This window comes from Cetorhinus maximus, chromosome 10 (genome assembly GCF_964194155.1).
Source record: "Cetorhinus maximus chromosome 10, sCetMax3.hap1.1, whole genome shotgun sequence".
NCBI lineage: Eukaryota > Metazoa > Chordata > Chondrichthyes > Lamniformes > Cetorhinidae > Cetorhinus > Cetorhinus maximus.
The window spans coordinates 106,789,433-106,797,999 of NC_135888.1; positions in this window are offsets into that span (position 1 = coordinate 106,789,433).

An 8,567-nucleotide genomic window follows, 5' to 3' on the forward strand; every position below is an offset into this window, starting at 1 on the left:
TATGGCAAGTGTATCCTCCCTTAGGTAAGGAGGCTGAAAGTGTACACAATACTCCAGGTGCAGTCTCACCAAGGCTCTATAAAATTGCAGCAATAATGCTCCTATCATTATAATACAACATATCATCTGTTTTACCATAAGCAAACCACACAGGAGATTCACTAATAGATATATAAAGTTGCATCTATCACACATCTTGTCTGTAATGCTTCATTGTTACATTCATTAATGAGACCATTTCTCTGCAGCACTGGCACATGATTGTCTCATATATATCTCCTCACATATCACCAATCAGAGCCTCAAACACTTCTTCTGGGTAAACTAGTAATTAACCCGTATTTCTTCCAAAAGCAGATAGGGTGAGCTGTTTGCTGAACACCTGACGTCTGTCCACAAATACAGTGCTGAACTTCCAGTCACTTGTTACTTTAATTCTCCATTCCACTTCTACCCTTTCCTCTCCGTACTTTTAAAATTCATTCTGGAGATGTCAACATTGTTGGAAAGGCCAGCATTTATTGCCCATTCTTAGTTGGCCAGAATAGGTGATGGTGGCCCTCTTCTTGAACCACTGTAGTCCTAATGGTGATAGTGCTTCCGCAATGCTGTTACAGAGTTCCAGGGTTTTGGCCCAGTGATGGCAATACGTCTCCAAGCCAGCATAGGAATGATAGTGGAATGTAGAAAACATAATGTTCCCATGCACCTACTGTGCTTGTCCGTCTAGGTGGTGGAAGATGTGGGTTTGGGAGATGTTGATGAAGAAGCCTTGCTGTTGCTGCAGTGCATTCTATAGATAATACACATTTCAACCATGGTATGTCAGTTGTACAGTGGCTGGATGTTTCGACTAATGGGTGAGGTGTCAATAAAATGGACTGTTTTGTCCTGGATGGCGTCAACTTTCTTGACAGATGCAGCTGCACTCATCCAACCAAGTGGAGAGTATTCTATCACACTCCTGACTTGTGCTATGTAGATCATGGAGAGGCTTTGCAAAGTCAAAAGCTGTGTCACTCACCTGAGAATACCCAGCCTCTGACCTGCTCTAGTACCCATGGCATTTACTTTACCGATTCAGTTGAGTTTCTACTTTTCAATTGTGACCCCCCCCAGGGTGCTGAAGGCAGGGGATTTGATAATGGTAATGCTGTTGAATGTCAAAGGAAAGTGGTTCGTCTCCCTCTTATTGGAGGTTCTTTATTGTCCCACCAAAACTCAACTGATGCTCAAGGAACAGGACCTCCTTTCTTCAATAGGCACTTTGTAGCCTTCTAGTCTTAACATTATATTTAGGCCTTCTCCACAGTTCCCACTTTTTCTACAGCAGAAAGTGCTGATAATGTAGGATGGGTATACCAGCTGCCAGCATTTTCAAGATGGTGGGGAATTCTGGTTTAGTGCTCAGGATGTGGATCCCTTTTACTACATGGTCAACAACATATCCTGCATCCTAGGATCAACCTTCCTTTCTCTTCCAGGCCACTAGCGGCTGCTCTGTATTGCCAGTTTTTCCATGCTTTGCCCTCCCTCTGCTATTTTGCATTAACCTTTCATGTCCTTTGGATATTTTATGTATTTTATTTCTCTAATTTCTCTCATCATGATCTATTTTGTCTTATGCTATTATCACTCCTGTCATTTAACCATCTCCTGTTTTTCACCTATGTTTTCTTGTGTATGTGGTTATTTTTTCCCTCATCCCTTGCTCCGTTTCTCCTAATAAGCTGTTCATTTGTAATACCTTCCAATTTTGACAAAGGGTCATGTACCTAAAATATTAACTTAACTTTTATTACTTCTTCATGGATGCTGCAAGTGTTTCTACCACTTTCTGTTTTATTTCAGATTTCCAGCATCTGCAGTATTTTGCTTTTTATTTTGAGTGTTGCCAACTTGGTGGCTCCACAGCTAAGCCAATAATAATTTAATCTGCTGTCCTTGTAGTTGCACCTCAGATCCATCACCTTCTTTACTATACCTCACTGCTTGAATCTCTCCAATCAGTTTTTGAACCCTTCCACATCACCGAAATTTCCCTAACCAAAGTCACAAATATTTTCTATGATTGTGTCAGTGATGCATCATCCCTCCTCATCCTCCTCAACCTCTATGCAGCCTTTGATATGGTTGACTACACCATCCTCTTCCAACGCCTCTTCTCAGTCCCCTTCGCTAGTTTCTGTTCTTACCAGAGAATCTCTACCTAGGACTTCGCTTCACAACCATGCACAGTCACCTCAAGGGTCTCCCATGGATCTATCCTCAGCTCCTTCTCTTCCTCACCTACATATTTCTCCTTGGAACCTATATCCAAAGCCATGGGATCAGCTTCCACATGTATACTGATGCTGTCCATTACCTCTCTCAATCCCTCCACTGCCCACTGTGTTGTCAGATTGTTTGTCCAACATCCAGTTTTAGAGAGGTTGCAATCTGTTTGGTTAAACAGCAGGAAGAATAAAGTCAGTAATTTAGGCCCTTCTCCTTGACTTCATCCCTTCCTTCTTAGTCACTGTCTCAGACTGAACCAGGCTGCGCACAGCCGCAGTATCTTATCAACTCCGAACTGAGTTTCTAACCCCATATTCTCTCCATCACAAAGGCTGTTTCCTTCCATCCCCACAACAGCCTACACCTCCACCTCTACCTCACCCCATCTGTTGCTGAAACCTTCATTCATGCTTTTGCCATTTTCAAACTTGACTATTCTAATGTTCCCCTGATAAACCTACTATCTTCTATAAACGTTAGCTTCCAAAACTTTGCAGCATATATCTTCTCCCTTACCAAATTCTGCTTATCCATTACCCCTTTTATTGCTTACATTGGCCCTCAGTGCTCCAGTGCTTCAACTTTAAAATTCTCAACCTCGTGTTTAAATCTCTTTCATGGTGTCACTCCTCCAGTGCAATGCTTACTCATATTCTCTATCCTTTTGATTCCAACCTCTTCTTTGACCCTTCTCCCTGCATCCCATCTCAAATATTTATGTTCATTACTTGTATTCTATTATATTTTGCCATCTTGGTGAAAGGTTCTAATTTTCTGTGGCCGGAATTGTCCGGCACCAGCCGGGCATAATGGCAGGTGGGGTGGGGGTGGTGGGGGGAACAATATGACGAGAAGGCCAGAAATCGATTTTACACCATCATGAAACTGGTTTGCAATCGTCCGCTCCACCCGTCAATGGTGGGCCGTGTTTCCCACTGCTGCACATCGGGAACGTCATTTGCAACTAACTATAAGTCCTGCTCGCCAGAATCATCCCCCCACATCAAATTTACCGCCCAGGTCAGCCTGACTTCAGGATGGCGTGATTCACAGCTGCCTTTAAAAGACATGCACCTGATGGCCTCAACTTTGAGGGGAGCTTGGAGGTGAGTGCACACAGTCTTGCCATGTGCTCCTGAGCATCGCCCGTAGGACATCAAAGAATAGGCACTGCACATTCGCAGGGGGCATAGGCAAGTCACTTTTTCCCAGCTGACTTTCAGTGCGATGCCAGGGCAAGGGTTCCAGGGTGGGTCAGGCCGGGACGGGACAGGGGGGTCGGAGGGTGGCGGTGGAGGGGCTCTGGAGGTGAGGAGGGAAACGGCCACGCACTTGGAAATGCTTGTCTAAAGAGAGCATTCTTTTGCAGCTGAGGCTGTCCAGCTGCAGCTCCACTGATATGCTTGGTGTCAGGCCTTTGAAGCTTTTCTGCCCACTCAAGCGATGCAAAAGCACGAAAGTACCACCAAATGCTCCCCTCAGGCGCAGGCTGCAAATTAATGTGCGTTTTAGGGAGCAGCAGAGCAATTGGCCATCTGGAGAGCTGTACAATCCCCATGTGAAAGGTGGCCATGGCACAGTCACTGATGGAGGTGCTCACAGCCCTTTGCAATGTCTTTATTAAGCTTTGGACCAGTATCCATTATGGTTCAAGCTAACGGTCCAGTCCTGCAGTGTGGCTTAGGTGAATGTCTGTACCTGAGCTGAGAGCACAGCATGTAGTCCAGTGGCCAATGTTGGCGCCAACCAGTCAAGTGGAGTGGGGCAGAGGTGGGTAGGGTTTTGGACAGTCAATTAGCGCACTACACACTGGCCATCCAAGTGGTGGCCAGCACTCTCCTGCATGCATGAAGGGGCATTCAGTCTTAACCAAGAGGGGCTCTTAGTACACCTATACTAACCCATGCGTCTCCATCTCTTCGATCCTGCAGGAGGAGAGCATCAGGATCATGGAGCCTGGTGATTTAGTGGAGTGCCTCATGGCTTACAGAGACCAAAGAAGAAGAAGAGAGCAGCGGAGGCACCTGGCTCAGCAAAGGGAGGAGCACCTCCCTCAAGATGAAGGGATGGCAGAGTCTGCTGCACACGCAGCTGAAGATCCGCAGCGAGCCATCGCTCATAGGTGCATCATAAGACCCAGGGTCAATAAACGGCACCTGTCATCCCTGCAGATGACCGAAAACCAGTGTTACTGAAGACTGCGCATGCCTAGGGAGCTGGTCAGTCACATATGCCACCTGCTGCAGGATTTGGCGCCATGGAGACATGGAGGGCATCCACTGCCAGTGGCCATGAAAGTGACGGTGGAGCTCAATTTTAACGGCAGTGACTCCTTCCAGGACTCCACAGGTGACCTGTGTGGGGTATCGCAAGCCTCCATGCACAAGTGTATCCAGGATGTCACAGACGCCATCTTTGCAAAGGCACAAAACTTTGCACATTTCTTCCAGGATTAGGAAAGCCAGGAAGCAAGAGTGCTGGGACTTGTGCAGATCTCAGGTTTCCCACAGGTGCAGGGTGCCATCGACTGCACCCTCATGGCGCTTAAATCTCCATGGTAACGAGCAATCAACTACATCAACCACAAGGGCTTCCACTCGCTGAATGTTCAGCTGGTGTGCGACCACCACAAACACATCCTGCAGGTCTGTGCATGATCCCCAGGGAGCATCCATGACTCCTACATCCCTAGCAGGTCTCAGATCACTGACATCTCCCTGGTTCCAGAGAGGCTGCAGGTTTGGCTCCTTGAGGACAAGGGCTACCCACAGAGGACATGGCTGATGACACCCATGCGGCGGCCTCAGCCTGCAGCACAGCGACGGTATAACGAGGCTCATGCTGCAACCCAGACTTTGGTGCAGCAAACAATAGGCATTTTGAAAATGAGGTTCCAGTGCCTTGACAGGTCCGGTGGAGCACTGCAATACAGTCCCCAGAGGGTGTCGCGCATTATCTTCACTTGCTGCACACTCCACAATCTGGCACTGTAAAGGGGGTAGGACCTAGCTGAGGAGGAGATGAAGAAGTTGCGTGTATCCTCCGATAAGGAGGATGTCGAAGCGGGTGACAATGATGAGGTCCTCGAAGGCGAGGATGCTGGCAATGAGGCCATTGCACTGGCCAGATGAGGCAAGTGCGCTCAGGAGGCCCTCACAGCTGCAAGATTCATGGGGGATGATGATGAGATACAGTGAGGACAGTCCTGACATCCTCACGTTGCATCCGTGAACATTTGACTTCTGTGTGGCTGATGGCAGCGCACATACTCTCAGTGCTCAGGCTTATGTCATGAAGACGCAGCAGAGGCCCCAATAGTCGCAAGATTCCAGGAGGATGATGATGACATGCAGTGAGGACACTCCATAGATCTTCACATTGCCTCTGTACTTGTCTGAGTCCTGTCTGGCTGAGGACACCTCACTTGCACTCTGTGATCAGGGTCATATCATGGAGATGCAGCAATGAAACTTTAAAAGCACCTGATCCTTTGTCCGCCTTCAGCACCTGAGCCCTTCAGGAGCACAGTGTCATTGGTCACAGATGCTGAACAGATGGGAGCCAGCTCCACCTCAAAGGCACTGAGAGCACACAGAGAGAATGACGGAACTCTGTGACACCTGCCCGCTACATTCTGGCAGCAATGACAAGCACCATCGAGGTGCAGGAATCACTAATGTGTCCAGTGTGTGTGAAGCTGGACAATCACTTTGGTCTGAAGGTTACACACTGCACAGGGAAGAGGCCCTGGACTGAGACACCTGCCTTTATCTTATGCAGGAACCAATCTTTCACATCTGAGTGACACGAACACTGCTCAACATAACAAGGTAAACGTATGACCTTTTTAAAAAAATCCCAGGTTAACATCCAAATGTCCAGGTCATGCCATGTCCTTCCATTTCATAAAAGAAAACTTCAGTCTTGAAAGATATGATTCTAACACTGTTGACTGTGATGACCTTGGCGGGCATCCTCTGGAGGGCTGAGACCTGGAGGGACCCAGCCTGCTTTCAGGGTCTTGCTGTGTGGCAGTGGCACCCTCCTCGGCCTGTGGAACTGGAGCTGCTAGGGTCACAGGAAGAGGGGATTCAGATGGACTGGACACCCCCGAAGTCACCTGGGTGGATTGCATCAGGCTGTGCACCTGCTGATCCTCCTCCCTATGGGTTCTCAAGGGCCCCAGCTGACACCTTGAAGTGAAGGGGAAGCTGGGGTGAGATTGGGCTGACCTGTACCCTTCTTGCATTGATACTGAAGGAGGCCAACTATGATGTTAGTGATGGAGTTCAGTCCGCGCAGCAGTGCAGGACTAATGTCCTGGGCCAAGGTCTCCATGGTGGCTGCCATCCTACCAGTGTTGACCTCGGTGTATTGGCATGCCGGTGCTATCACCTTAGACTGAAGGCAGCCGGACTCCTCCATCATGCCTTGCAATCTGAGGAGTGCATCCCTTCCTAATGTTCCTGTGCTTGCTTTTGCAGCTCCAGCAACTGAGGTATGACCGAATACAAAGGCTCCTCATCTGACTCAGACTCAGCAGATTTCTGGCTCCCAGCAGTCCTCTGAATGTTGGAAACATGGGAAGTCCCTGCCGCTACCTGCTGTGGATCAGGCAGTGTGATGTGCTCACCAGATTGTGACTCCAAGGCTACTCTAGAACTAAGTCCCACCAAGGTGCGTATATCTGCGCTGGTGGAAGGTGTGGGTGAGCGCTATGACGGCTCTTCACTTAGGGTGTCTTCAGATTCTTCTGAGGTGTCTTCGGGGCTTGAATCAAGGACCTGACGCGTGGACCCCCTTGGCTGCTTCCAAGATGTGCCTGCGACAAACAAGAAAAGATAATTAGTTCATGGCAGGGAACTGCGGAACAAGGGAACTCACTGCATGGTTGTCTTATGGATGTTGCACTGCTGAACCCTCACTTGGTTGAGTGTTGCTGACCTCACTATCAGCACAGGAACAGTCCAGGTCATCGCCAGCCAACTGGATGACTCTATATTCAAAGTCTGTGAGGACCTTGATTCAGGCATTCCTCCACCAGTCTGTGACCTCTCCCTTTTGTTGTGTGCCTGTTTGTTTGCATGAATACAGATGGAGTGAGTGCAAGCAGGATGTCCTGCCAGGCCAGATAAGAAGGATACCTGGCATATGTGGGTGCTGAGTTGTGCCATGGATGGGATGAGGACACGATCCGCAAGGCAGATGAAGGTGTGTGAGAGAGTGAATGGTGAGGTCCCTTAAACTGGCAGTGAGTGAGATCCCTGTGGATGGGTGATGGGTTTGTGAGTGTGTGAGTTGAGAGTGATGAGATGTGTGACTTATCCTGGCGGAACGGAGGAGATTATTCATCCTCTTTCCGCATTGGGTGGCTGTCCTCTTTTGCACAGTGTTGGCACTGACCACCGCTGCTATGCTGGATTGGTGACCATGCTTGCTAGTCTTTGCCCAGAGCAGGGGCAGAGGACTTCATGGTGGTCCTACACTGCGTCCATTAGGCGCCCGAGGGAGGTGTCACTAAATCTGGGGACAGCATGTTTCCTCCCTTTGGCAGCCATGACTTTGCAGCAGCTTCTGATCCCTTAGAGAGTGCTGGCTCTGTGCAGGGCGCCCTTTAAATTTGGCAGCCGGATTACTGAAGGCTTGAGGTGAATCGGGGCGGGTGAATCAGAGGCCGCCGGCATGTTTCCCGGGAATGCATTATTAATGAGGCAAGACGCGCCAGGAATGGTACGAGATGGTGGGAAAACCCGCCATTGGGGCTGGCGGGTAAAAGGTCCTTTTTCCCACCCGCTACTGCACTTTGTGCAAATCTGGGACAATTCTGCCCTGTGTTTCAATTTTTAGATATTCTCAACAGTTTACAGAGATTGAATCTGAATTTGATAGTCTTCTTATCATGTGCAAATCTACTTTCAACATGAGAAACTGTTTTTCCCTCAGTTGTATTCCCGAGCTCCTTCACCGGCCCTGTCCCTTACTCCCATTGGTGGCTGTGCCTTCAGCCACCAGGCCCATGGTTTAGAATTTACTCCCTATAACCCCATCGCCTCTCTGCCTCCCTCTCCTCCTTTAAGATCCCCTTTCATCTTTGACCAAGCTTTTGGCTGCTCCAACTAATATTTTCACCTTTGACCCAGCTTCTAATTCTTTTTTTTTACACCTCTGTGAAGTGCCTTAGGACATTTTTTTTTATATTAAAGCCAGAAGTTCTTTTAATCGTATGCATATATGCCTTTTCTAGCAGGAATCATTAGACAGCAGAATTTGAGTCTTAGCTGATATTTTCT